General features: G+C 34.5%; 1 protein-coding gene across 2 annotated transcripts in view; it reads right to left on the bottom strand.

Annotated features, from left to right (window-relative positions):
* Positions 1–13,507, bottom strand: part of PEAK1 (pseudopodium enriched atypical kinase 1) — a 290,178-nt gene that overhangs the window by 163,699 nt on the left and 112,972 nt on the right. For both annotated transcript variants that reach the window (XM_081292596.1, XM_081292595.1), the window contains exon 4: positions 5,752–5,892. The gene's annotated coding sequence lies outside the window, so the exon portion shown is untranslated. The remainder of the gene's footprint in view (positions 1–5,751; positions 5,893–13,507) is intronic.

The raw sequence follows: 13,507 nt of genomic DNA on the forward strand, positions 1-13,507 counted from the left end.
TATATACAATGGCCACAATATATCATCAGAGTGTATATCGCACCAGAATAGTTTTGTTTTCCTTCCTTTTTTACATGCCAAACTAATGGAAGGAAACAAAAGCTGGGCCTGACTCCAAAAAGAATGAATTTCTTTAGTGATAAAGTTTGCTTTCATTTTTATAATTTGGCATTTTTAGGTCAAAATTTCCTGTGACCATGTACCAGAATTGTTAATCTTCCAAAGGTGCATGCCAGAATGATAAAACTATATTTTTCTTCCACTATTCTGTTGCTAACACTTGAGGACAGTTACTTCAGCACTTTTGCAGATTCACAGTTTTTCATTGTTTTAAGAAGATAGTGAGTGAACTTTCCTTCTAGAAACAGAAACAAGGAGGATATCTGCATATACTATGTTCTGCAATCACTCACACCTTTGGTGATTATGCCTAACCTAAAACATTTACTACTAGTTAGAGTTGAATCAAAAGTTCTAAAGAATAATGGAATCATTCTTCTCAGTGCCATATTCTTTTTCTCTTTCCCAATTGCTTATAGGTCCCTATTTCTTCTTCCATCATCACTCAGCCCATGCCCATGGACAGGTCCTAGGTGAAACTACTTCTTTAAAACAAAACAAAACAAAATAGTCCAGATAAACATTCTTTTTCTGGATCATCTCCTCATAGTGTTTTCAGAAGTGAACTTAGAAACATAAAATGACTAGAATCTTACTATGCAGACAGTATCTTCTTGCTGGCAACACAAAGTGTGGAAACAGAATTTCTGCCACAATACATTCATTTTTGGTCATTTACACTACCAGAGAATGTTTCTGCTGCAATTATCTCAATGGTAAAGAATTTCTAAAATCTAATGTTAGAATAGATATAAACCCCATAGAAATAATTGTTTTCCAGCAAGTCTTAAAAATGTATTTGAAAACTAAAGAATAATGGAATCACATTCTTCCAAAATACAATGTAAATTTAACAACAGTGTCACAATAATTAGTAAGAACAAAATCCCAGCACAAGAGTATATCTCCACTACTGACTAGACAACATCACCTACTCCTCTATGATATATCAATATCTATAAGTACATACACTGCTTTTGAAATAAAAATAACATTTATTTTCTGATTTTAATACAAGCTGACTGCAATACCTTTAAAAATTCCTTAACAGTATACAGAATGTAAAATTGACCAAAGACTCACTACTCAGTTAAAACTACTATTAACATCTTTAAAATATCCTCTCCCCAATTATCCTCAATTAAAAACACACACACACACATACACACACACACACACACACACACACACACACACACACACATTTCCCCCAAGTTTTGAAAGACTGAAGTAAAACTCACTCTATATTTACCATCTTAACTATTTTTAGGTGTACAGTTCAGTGGGAATACATGTATTTATTATGCTGGACAATCATTACCATCATCCATCACTAGAACTCTCATCTTGTAAAACTGACTTGCTAATCCTTTAATAACTCCCATTTCCCCTTTCCTCCAGCCCCTGGCAACCACCATTCTACTTTATGAGTCCTATGATTTTCACTATTTTAAGTATGCCACATTATTGGAATCATACAGTATTTGTCTTTTTGTGTCTCATTTATTTCAATGAGAAAAATGTCCTTGAAGTTCATCCATATTATAGGATATGTCAGAGTTTCCTTCCTTTCTCAGGCTGAACAGTATTTCATCATATTTATATACCACATTTTGCTTATTCATACATCTATCAATGGACACTTAGGTTGTTTCTACAAGTTAGCTATTGTGAATAATGCTGCTATGAATATAAATGTACAAATATTTCTTTGAGAGCCTACCCAGAGGTGAAACTGCTAGGCCAGCCACATAGTAATTCTATTCATTTTCTGAAGAACTTCCTTATTGTTTTCCACAGCAGTGCTTTCATTTTACATTCCCACCAATAGTGCACAAGGGTTCCAATTTCCTCATATCCTCATCAACACTAGTTTAATTTTCTGTTTTATTGATAGTAGTCATCCTAATGGGTGTCAGGTGGTATCCCAGTGTAGTTTTGATCTGCGTTTTCCTAATGATGTGATCATCTATTTGGGGTCTTATATCTGTATATCTTTGGAGAAACATTTATTCAACTAATCTTCCCATTTTTGAAATAGGTGTCTGCTTTTCTGTTGAGTTTTACAAGTTCCTTATATATTTGGTATATTTGATATATTAATTGCTTATTATATATATGATTTACAAATATTTTTCTCTCATTTTATGGGTTTATTATTTATTTATTGATTGATTGACACTGGAGATTGAACCCACGGTGTACTTTACCACTGAGTCACATCCTGTGGGTTTCCTTTTTACTTTGTTGATAGTGTCTTTTTATATACAAATTTCAAAATTTTTTATGAAATCCAATTTTTCTATTTCTTATGGTGCTTATATCTTTGCTGTCATAGCCAAGAAATCATTGCCAAATCCAATGTCATGAAGCTTTTGTCCTAAGTATTCATGTAAGAGTTTCTAGTTGTAAGTTTTACGTTTAGGTCTTTGATCCATTTTCAGTTAATCTCTGTTTATGGTATTAGGTTAAGGGTCCAACTTTGTTCTTTGCATTAGAAATCCAGTTTTCCCTCTACAATTTGTTGAAAAGAATATTCTTTCCCCTTTGAATGATATTAGTACCCTTTCAAAAATAATTTCACCATATGTGTGAGGGTTTATTTTGTGCCCACTATTATATTTCATTGGTCTGGCTTTACACCAGTAACACACTGTCTTGATTATTGTATCTTTTTTTAAAAAAAAAATCTTTATCTTTATTTATTTTTGTATGTAGTGCTAAGGAACCAAACCCAGTGCCTCATACATGTGAGCCAAGCACTCAACCACTGGCTACAACCCCAGCCCCTGATTACTGTATCTTTGTAGTACATTTTAAAATCAGTATAACTCTTCCAATGTTACTATTCTTTACCAAGATTGTTTTGGCTATTAGGGTCTCTTGAGATTTCATACAAATATTAGAATAACTTTTCCTAAATAAAAAAAAATCAGTAGGATTTTGAGAGACATTGCATCGAATCTATAAATCACTTTAAGGTAGCACTGACATCTTAAAAATAAGTCTTTAAACCCATGAACACGGAATATACCTCTACTTATATATGTCTTTAATTTCTCTCAGCAGTATTTTAAGTTTTCAATTATTACGTATCTTATTCTTTTTATGCTATTATAAATGAAATTACTTTTCCATTGCAGTTATTAGTATATAGAAATGCAACTCATATGTGTGTTAACTTTATATCCTGAAATATAACTTTAGTGTTTTCTACATGTACGATTATATTATCTGTAGAGAAATTTTACTTTTTCAGTTCTAATTTAGATGCCTTTATTTCTATTTCTTGCCTTACTGTTAAATTCCATTTGTGTATATTCTAAAGCTATTTTTTATGGTTATCATAGGATTACATTTAATATCCTAAAATTATGGCACTCTAATTTGAATTTATACCATCTTAACTTCAATAACACATGAAACTTCTGCTCCTTGACAGCTTAGGTCCCACCTTCCTTGATTGTCAACACTATAAAATCATATCTTTATAAACAATATACCCCAACCCATAAACTAATACTTCTTTTAAATAAATTAGTCTCTTAAATTATGTAGAATGCAAAATGTGGAGAACAAAAGTTGTAATATTAGCCTTCAGATTAATGTTTTAAAATGTACTGATCTATTAAATCATACAGAAAACAGAAAGTACAGTTACAGACCACTGTTATAACACCAGCATTTAAAAATCTCAATACATTTGTTGAGCTCTTTATTTCTTCATATGCCCCACACCTTTTCTTTCTTTTCTTTCTTTCTTTCTTTTTTTTTTTTTTTTGTACTGGGGATTGAATCCAGGGGTGCTTTACCACTGAGCTACATCCACAAGTCCTTTTTATTTTGAGACAAGGTCTCACTACATTGCTCAGGCTGGCCTTAAACTTATGATCCTCTGCCTCAGCCTACTGAGTCACTGGAATATGAGTGTGTCACCACACCCAGTTTGAAAGAGACTTTGTACTTGGACTTTAGTGCAATGCTGCAACAGTTAACTCTGGGACTCCTGGGAATAGAGTGAATAAACTTTTCACTATGAGAATGGAGGTCATGGGCAGAATGCTATGGTTTGAATGAGTGTCCCCCAAAGGTCTATATGTAAAAGTTTGATCCCACAGTGGCAGTACTGGAAAGTCCTGTGAACCTTTTAAGTGGCAGAACCTAGTGGGAGGTGTTTAAGTTACTATGAGAATGTCCTCAAAGAGGACTGTAGATCTGGGTCTCTCTCTGCTTGCTGTCTCAAAATGTGACTGCAATTGTTATATGCATGTATAACCATTTAACAATGAATCACACTGTTATGTAAATTTATACCAATTAAAAATATGTAAAAAAATTAAGGAAAAAAAAAAAAGATGTGACTGCTCACCCTGACACTCCCACCACTGATGTGCTTCCTGATCTTGGACTTGAATCTCCAAAACAATGAGCAAAAATAAACTTCTCTTGAGTTAATGAGTACCCTTTGTCAAGTATTTGAAATTAGTCAATTTGGAAAACTGACTAATACAATTGTTCTCCCTGGAAACCCCCTTTTCCAAGGTTTGCTTTTTAATTGTAGACCATCTTTATGGCAAATAACAGTCTGAAGTGTAAATGTCAGATTGTGCTAAGCCTGAACCTTTCCCGTGGACATACATGGTTACTTTCTAACTTTCTGCACTTAATGCACTTGATTTACATGTCTTAGTATTTAATGTTTGGATCACAAAGGGGAAAGAGAGATAAATAAAAGGGAGAAAAAAGTCTATGGGTCCTTTACCTCAAAGTCCTTCAGCCAGAGGTAAAGATAGAGGACTTGAAACAATGGGAAGAAGTACCTGCGCTTCTTTTTCTAGATCTCTGTTATGAGACCATCGTTAGGTGATTAGATTCTTGATATGTAGAGCAGAGGGTTACTTTGGCCCACTCTGGAAGCTGTGTGTAAGCTGCTCGGGGAACACATGCCTGGTTACCTGCCGCTGGGCTGGGGGGTTGGTGGAGGGTGGATAGCTGCTACTGTTACAAGAGCTGAAATTGGCCAAAATCACCCATAATTTACCTTCCAAGGTTCCCCCTGAAAGTTGTAAGCCTTTAATATGCTTGAGAGTTCCAAAATAGTTACTTAGATTTTGCTAGTACAATTATTGTCTACACTTGAGTTAGATTCCTGGTTCTTTCTACTTTGCCATCTTCCCAGGACCACCCTTAACAGATTTTTTGTTTGTTTGTTTTTGCAAAACAAAAGTTTTAAGTTTCAAACCATGTGCCAACATAGGGAAACTAAAAACAACATGAAATAAACTCAGAAAAGATCAAATAACTTTTTTAAATATGTAAAAATAACTACTACTTATATTGTTTGGTTTATTTCTACAAAAGGAAAAACATTTGGTGAAAAATGAACTTACAAATGTACTAATATATGCTATATTAATTCCCAGGTAAGTTTAAGTGAAACTGGGAGAAAAACAAATCTTTTGAACAAACATTAAGGACCAAAATAAAGCCTGATAATATTAACTTATAAAACAGTCAGCTTTATCCACTGTTTGGCATTTGTAAGACAAATATTTAAACTTAAAAAGAAATCCTTTCAAGCCATCTAAAGTTCTTAGTAGAAACATAACATGATAGAAGAATTATGGTTACCATTTAAATTTGAAGAACTTCATCCATTCTGGTGATTTTAGCAGCTAGTATTACATTCCTTCAAAATTTCAAAGTGCTTGTGATCGTTCCAAGATGATTGTCCTTTCTTTCTTGCCTCTCATTACTTAACTTATATTCTTACTGCAAGAGAAAAAAAGTTTTATTTATATACACACATACACACACACACACACACACACATATATATATACATATATATATATATATATATATATATATATATATATAAGACATATAAGTAAGCAAGACTCAAATACATGCTGCACCCAAATATAAGAATTGTACACTAAAAATAAGGAAATAGGTTAATAGAGGATATCAAACTGAAATATTAAGAAAGTTGGAAAAGCTGCATTTATATTAGGTAAGGTAGAAGACAAAGCAAAGAATATTATCAGACAGAATAAAAGACATGTGGTAATGACCAGGAGATTAATTCATTCTGAAGATGGAACAATTCTAAATATGTATGGATACAGCATCATATGTACAAAAAACATGAAGCAAAAACTGATAGAAATGATGGGAGAAACAGACACAACTACAGTTGGAGATACTGACATTCTTCTCTCAGTAATTGAAAGAACAGATATACCAAAAGTGCAGATAAATAAGATCTGAGCTGTTGAATTGAGATTTATAGAGCACTCCGATCCACAGTGGCAAAATATAAATTTTTTCAATGCCCATGAAACATTGTTCAAGACAAACAATCTACTGAATCAGGAATGAGTCTTTACAAATTAATAGAATTGGAACTATATACAGTGATTCTTCTTTCACAATGGAATTAGATATTGAAAAGTTCCCGATTAAGAAATCAAGCAATATACTTCTAAAATAATGTACAGATAAAGAATATTTTAAAAAGCAACATACCAAATTTGTAAGATGATGTTTAAAAGGTGCTTTGAGAACATTTAGAGTTTTCTATTTTTATTAGGGAATAAAGGGCCTAAAAGCAATTATCTAAGCTTCTAGCATACAAAGCTGGGAGAGGGGAGTAAATTAAGCCAAAACAAGAGAAAGTAACAAAATAACAAAAAAAGAGAAATCAATAAAATAGACACTGAAAAATAGAGAAAAATCAATGAAAGCAAGAACTGGGTTTTGAAAAAACATTAATAAAACTGATAAATTTCCAGCTAGACTGAATAAGGGAAGATAGAAATCACCAACACACGGGATAAAGGAGAGACAGGAAATAGTAGTGATGCTAGCAATCCAGATATATACCACAGAGTAGCTGCAAACTGCTTTCCTCAAATGAAAAGGGAATAAGTCTCAATTTCATAAAGAAAAGGGGAAAAAAGTCATTTACTGAGGTTGCTACAATCTACAATAAGAATAAAATATGATATATACTCAAGTTTAGTACTTTCCTCAGTTTTAGGCATCCACTAGGGGTCCTGGAAAGTATCTCTGTGGATAGGGTTGGAGAGGGGGCATTACTATAAAGAGAGAGGTAGCTTGCCAGTGAGATGCAACAGGCCTGTAATACCAGTTACTTGGGAGGCTAAGGCAAGAGGATCATAAGTTTGAAGCTAGCCTCAGGAACTTTGTGAGACCCTGTCTCAAAATAAAAGACAAAAAGGTCTAGGGATATAACTCAGTAGTAGAGCATCCCTGGTTTTAATTCCCAGCAGCATATGAGATAATATTAAGTGCAGAATAATTCTGTAACATAATTACAGGACTGGTTACATGGATCTAATATAATAAAATACCAAAGAACTGTATACTCTCTTTACATCAATATCAGTTTCCTGGTTTTGATATTGTTCTAAAGCTACATAAACCGTAAACAATAAAAGAAATTGAGTGAATGGATTTCCTTGAAGTATGCTTGCTACTTCCCGTGAATTTATAATTATCTTAAAATAAAAAGTTTAAGAAGTAAGTGAACTTTGTGAATTCTTTAGGAACATTCTATCAGGTCTCTATGCTATCTGTAAGTTTTTTCATTTTCTCTAAAAAGAATTTTAATGTTTTTATCCATAATAGCTAAAATCTGTAAACAAGAAGTCAAACTTAATAGACTACATATTATGATTCCAACTGTATGACATTCTGGAGAAGGCAAAAATATGGAAACAGTAAAAAAGACCAACGGATTACCAGAAATTGAAGAGAGAAGGAAAGAATAGGCAGAACCAGGATTTTTAGGACAGTGAACATATTCTATATGATACTCTAATGATACATACATATACCATTATGCATTTGTCCAAACCCACCAGGACTAAATCCTAATGTAAACTATGAACTTTGGGAGATTGTAATGTCTCGATGTAGCTTTATCAATTGTAACAAATATACCACTCTGGTGGGGGATGTTAATAATGGGGGAAGCTATATACTTGTAAGGACAGGGATATCTCTGTACCTTTCTCTTAATTTTGTTGTGCTCTTTAAAAAAATCTTTAAAACAAACTAGCAACAACCAAATCTTCATTAACCAGTAAATAATAAAATTGTGATACAATGAAATGCTACTCACCAATTAAAATAATGGATCAATGCTACACAAAACCTGGATGAATCTCAAAAATGTTCACTTGAGAGAAGTTACACTCTATACTCAAAAGAGTACATACTAAATACTTCCACTTATGCAATATTCTGGAGTAGGTAAAATCTTAGTGATGGCATACAGATCAGTAGTTATCTAGTGGTGAGGTTTAGGAAGAGGTTTTTAACCAAAAAAGGAAAAGCCTGAAGGAGTTTTCTGGGGCAATGGGACTATTTGTCTCTTGTTTGAGGTGGTAGTTATATGAATCTGTGCATGCATTAGTTCGCAGAACTACTACTACTACTACTACTACTACTACTACTACTACTACTATTACTACTACTACTACTACTACTACTACTACTTATTATTATTATTATTACTACTACTACTACTAGTTCTTCTTCTTCTTCTTCTTCTTACTACTACTACTACTACTACTACTACTACTACTACTACTTTGGTACTGTATTACTTTGGTACTGGGGATTGAACCCAGAGGTAAGCCATATCCCCCAGCCCTTTTTATTTTTTATCTGAGACAGGGTCTTTAGTAAGTTGCTGAGTCTGCCCTTCAACTTGCAATCTTCCTCCCTCAGCCTTTGGAGTCACTGGGATTACAGGCATGGTCACCAAACTTGGCTAACAAACTTATTTTTAAAGAGTCAAATTTACTATATGTAAATTTAAAATATTAATTGCAATAATAAAAATCATTTATCACAATTCTTTAAGTTTTAACTTCAATTAATTATTTAAAATAAAAGTGAAGAATTTTAGTCTTACTTTTGTCACTGTCTATATGATGCCAAATAAGTAAATTAACTTTTTAAAATTTTTTTAGAGAGAGATAATTTTAATATTTATTTTTTAGTTTTTGGCAGACACAACATCTTTGTTTGTATGTGGTGCTGAGGATCCAACCTGGGCCGCACGCATGCCAGGCGAGCGCGCTTGAGCCACATCCCCAGCCCCCAAAATTCCAATGAAATTCCAATTCCAGTAAATTAACTTTTCACCCTTGATTTCTCTTTGTGAAATGAAAGGGGATTATCAAATGATTTCTAAAGGCTCTTCTTATTCTAAAATCTATTTATCTTCCACATGTCTGTTGAATTTTTATCTCAAAAATAAACAATACATTTCTATGCACTCAGGTGGGTTTTATAAACTTGGCTGCAGGCAGTAAGACTGGCTTCCAATATTCTCTCTCACTGGTTTTATATCATTTCTTTAAGGGCCCTGAACAGCTGACCTTACTAACTTTGAATAGATGATATTTGGAAAGCAGTCTCTCCTCTTTGAAATAATCAAAGCTCACACTGTAGAGAGTATATGGTTTTTTCTACTCCCTTTATAATATCAGATTTTCTCTATAGTTTGCTATTTAAAAAAAAAAAAAGTCTGTGAAACAGCATTCCTGCTAGCAAAATGATGCAGGTGATTATTAATTTTATAAGACATGATATATTTACATTACTGGAGATGAGAAAGTAAGTCATTTTTACTAAATTCACTCAATACAATCAAATAGGACAATTTAAAGTCCGTAATTCTTTTGCAATCTTTCACTATTCCTATAGAAGATTTGCAGATTAACAACATTTTGAACTATCAAATCTTACATGAAAATGTTCTGGTTATATGTAAAAACAAGCAATTCTAGTAAGACTGTTCACACAATTTTAAGGACAAATTCATTACATTTTCAAAAAAAAAAAGAAATTAATTGCCTTTGTATTTTGTTGTTGTTTATTTTTATTTTTTTGGAGATAGATTTAAGGATTGAAGCAAATAATTATTTCAATAATATACTCAATGTCATCCAGCAGGATAACACTTCTCACTTCAAAAAATCAGAAAAATAAAGGTGACATACACACACATATATGTAAACATGTGCTAACAAAATATTTAATTAATATTTTGAAAATTTATACTTGTTTGACACTATTTTCTTTGACAGATTTAATAAATGGGTCAAATACTAATGTACTTATCTTAAAAATGTAAGCCACAGATCCTATAATTTCCCTTTAATGTCACATTTCTATTTTTGAAAATATGAATCAACTTATTTTATTCTTTCAAATATAATACCAAGATACAGAATGCAGTCCTAAGCAACACTAAATCATTTCATTGTTAAGCAGTGGTACATTTGAAAGAGGAAAACTAATCAAGATTTCCCTATAACTCCATCTCCATGTTAAACTTTAACCTTTTCAGGAAGGAAGCTGTAAATCAAATAAATTTATTTCATTTCCTGAGTGTTTAGATCATACAAAAACATGCACACACCGTTATACACAGAAGTCAACATTCCTTATTTCCTTTATTCCCAACCTGAGATTTATTGAACCTAACATCAAAAAGGATCTCATAGCTCCTCAAACATCTTAATAGGCATTGAAATCACTTTTGGAAGGTATGCTAGCACAGAAACCATATTACATACAGAGAAATAAACCCATAACAATACTAAATCAGTCAATCTCTAGGTAAAGCCCTGTTTAATGCTAGCAGGTTTGCCAATGAGATGAAAACAAAAATTAAATATTTCAGCAATTTCTTTATAGAAATGAGTAGTTAAAGAAATTAAAAGACTTTATGTGTTAAAATCATGCCTTCTGAATCACAGGGTTCACACATGGCACACATGTACCAAGGGAATGTTTTAATATTAATGAGACATCAGCCTACAAACCTGGCAAGCTTGCAGCTGACTCTAATGAAGAATTCTTTAATATCCAAGCCAAACAACAAAACCACAAATTACCAGAAAAAAGTCCAGTCATTTTTAAAAGCTCTAAGCCCTCTGCTAAAAGTTACAACTTTATTAATATCACTAAATCACAGCTGGCCACTTAGAAGCTAACAGTAGTTCTTAAAACTGGCTACAGAATCTGGGGAAGCAAAACATAATCATATTTACAACAGATTTCATATAATGAACTGTTTAAACTGTTACAAAACAAAAACTAACTGCTGTGTAGTGGCCTTTTCGTTTTTTACTTTAAAACACCATAAAGCAATGGCTGAAAAGTAAAACCCTTGTACATGTTTTGAGGTCAAATGAAAATCTGAGAACTTATAACAGCTCTATACAAGTCTGCATCAAACATAATTTTCCTGAATTCTAAGGATCTGCAATGGCATGAGAATGGGAGTAGGAAGGGAGACTAGGCTCTGTAGGACAGAGCATGTGGAAAGTTGGGCAAAAGAATCTCAAAAATGATTCTTAAGAAAAATGTACTTGATTCTGCAATCTGTATACGGGGTAAAAATGGGAGTTCATAACTCACTTGAATCAGACGTATGAAATATGATATGTCAAGAACTATGTAACGTTTTGAACAACCAATAATAAAAATTTTTAAAAAAGAAAAAAAGAAAAACGTACTTCGGGAAGGACATAATACATTTTTCTTCTCTATTTTAAGTCAAATCTTATAATGTTGCTTTCAAATTTTTTTTCTACAACTCTACCCTGTTTCCCTTATTTGATTAGAACAATTTTGGAAAGCCTCCTTTCATTTTTTAGTTCTATAGAATATTTTTAGCTTATCATCTTAAAAAAATTTAATACAGAATAAAAGTAGAGATTCTTTCAATGATCAATTTTTTGTATTTGCAGAGAAAGCACCATAATACCACATAATCTAGAAAATCAATTCTTTTTAAAGGAAAAAAAAAAAGGCCAGCGTGGTATCACATCACCCCAACTGCAGCTGGGGCCGAAGAGAGCAGCCGCCCACGCCTGGATCAGGTCCAGCGACCCGATGGCGTGGTAGTCAAGTCACCCCATTTGGAGTAGGGGATGAGCAGAGCCGCCGCCCGAGCAGGCAAAGTAGGCAGACCTGCGACCCACCGGCGGGACAGGCCCGGTGGCCTGCCAGCGTGGTGGACACATCGCACCGATTGGAGTGGGGGCTGAGCGGGGCCACTGCCTGTGCCCGGAAAAGGCCCAGCAACCCACTGGCATGGCAGTCAAGTCACCCCATTTGGAGTGGGGGCCGAGCAGAGCCGCCACCCGAGCTCGCAAGGTAGGCAGACCGGCGGCCCACAGGCGAAATGGGCCCAGCGGCCGGCCGGCGAGACACACACGTCACACTGGTCGGAGTGGAGGCAGAGCAGAGCCGCCGCCCGTGTCTGGAAAAGGCCCAGCGACCCCCCGGAGTGGCAGTCAGGTAGCCCCATTTGGAGTGGGGGCCAAGCAGAGCTGCCGCCCGCATCCGGATCAGGCCCAACGACCCGTGGGCGTGGTAGTCACGTCACCACAATTGGTGTGGGGCCAGAGCAGAGCTGCCACCCGCGCCCACAGGGTGGGCAGACCTGCGACCGACTGGCAGAGCAGGCCTAGCGGCCCGCCAGCATAGTAGATAGATCACCCAATTGGAGGAGGAGCACAGCCACTACCCGCTCAGCAAGGGAGATTTTTCAACTATACAAGACCAATATAAATAAATAGGGGGAAAATTTCAAAAACACAATAGTATAACCAAGCAAAAAGAAACGCGAGCAGTATGAAAAGACAAGGCAAGAAAGGACCACAAGCAATGCAGGTCAACTCAACTTTAGAAGACGTAATAGCTGCAACAGATGGAATGTCAGATAAAGAATTCAGGATATACATGCTTCAGATGATCTGGAGTCTCAAGGAAGACATGAAACAGCAAAATCAGACAATGAAAGATCACTTTGACAAGGAATTACATAAACAAATCCAAGAAGCAAAGGATCAATTATACAGGGAGATAGAGGTAATAGAAAACAAACAAATAGAAATCCTAGAAATGCAGGAAGCAATAAACCAACTTAAAAACTCAATTGAGAATACTACCAGCAGAGTAGAACACTTTGAAGATAGAACATCAGACAATGAAGAAAAAGTATTTCTACTTGAAAAGAACATAGACAGCTCAGCAAGACAGTTAAGAAACCATGAGCAGAACATCCAAGAGATATGGGATAACATAAAGAGACCAAACTTAAGAGTCATTGGGATACAGGAAGGCATGGAGGTCCATACCAAAGGAATAAACAATCTATTCAATGAAATAATACGAGAAAACTTCCCAGACTTGAAGAATGAGACAGAATCCCAAATCCTAGAAGCCTACAGGATGCCGAATGTGCAAAATCATAAGAGATCCACACCTAGACACATTATAATGAAGATGCCCAACATACAGAATAAGGAGAGAATTTTAAAAGCTACAA

Source organism: Spermophilus citellus, assembly GCF_964194105.1.
Source record: "Spermophilus citellus genome assembly, chromosome: 4".
Taxonomy (NCBI): Eukaryota; Metazoa; Chordata; class Mammalia; order Rodentia; family Sciuridae; genus Spermophilus; species Spermophilus citellus.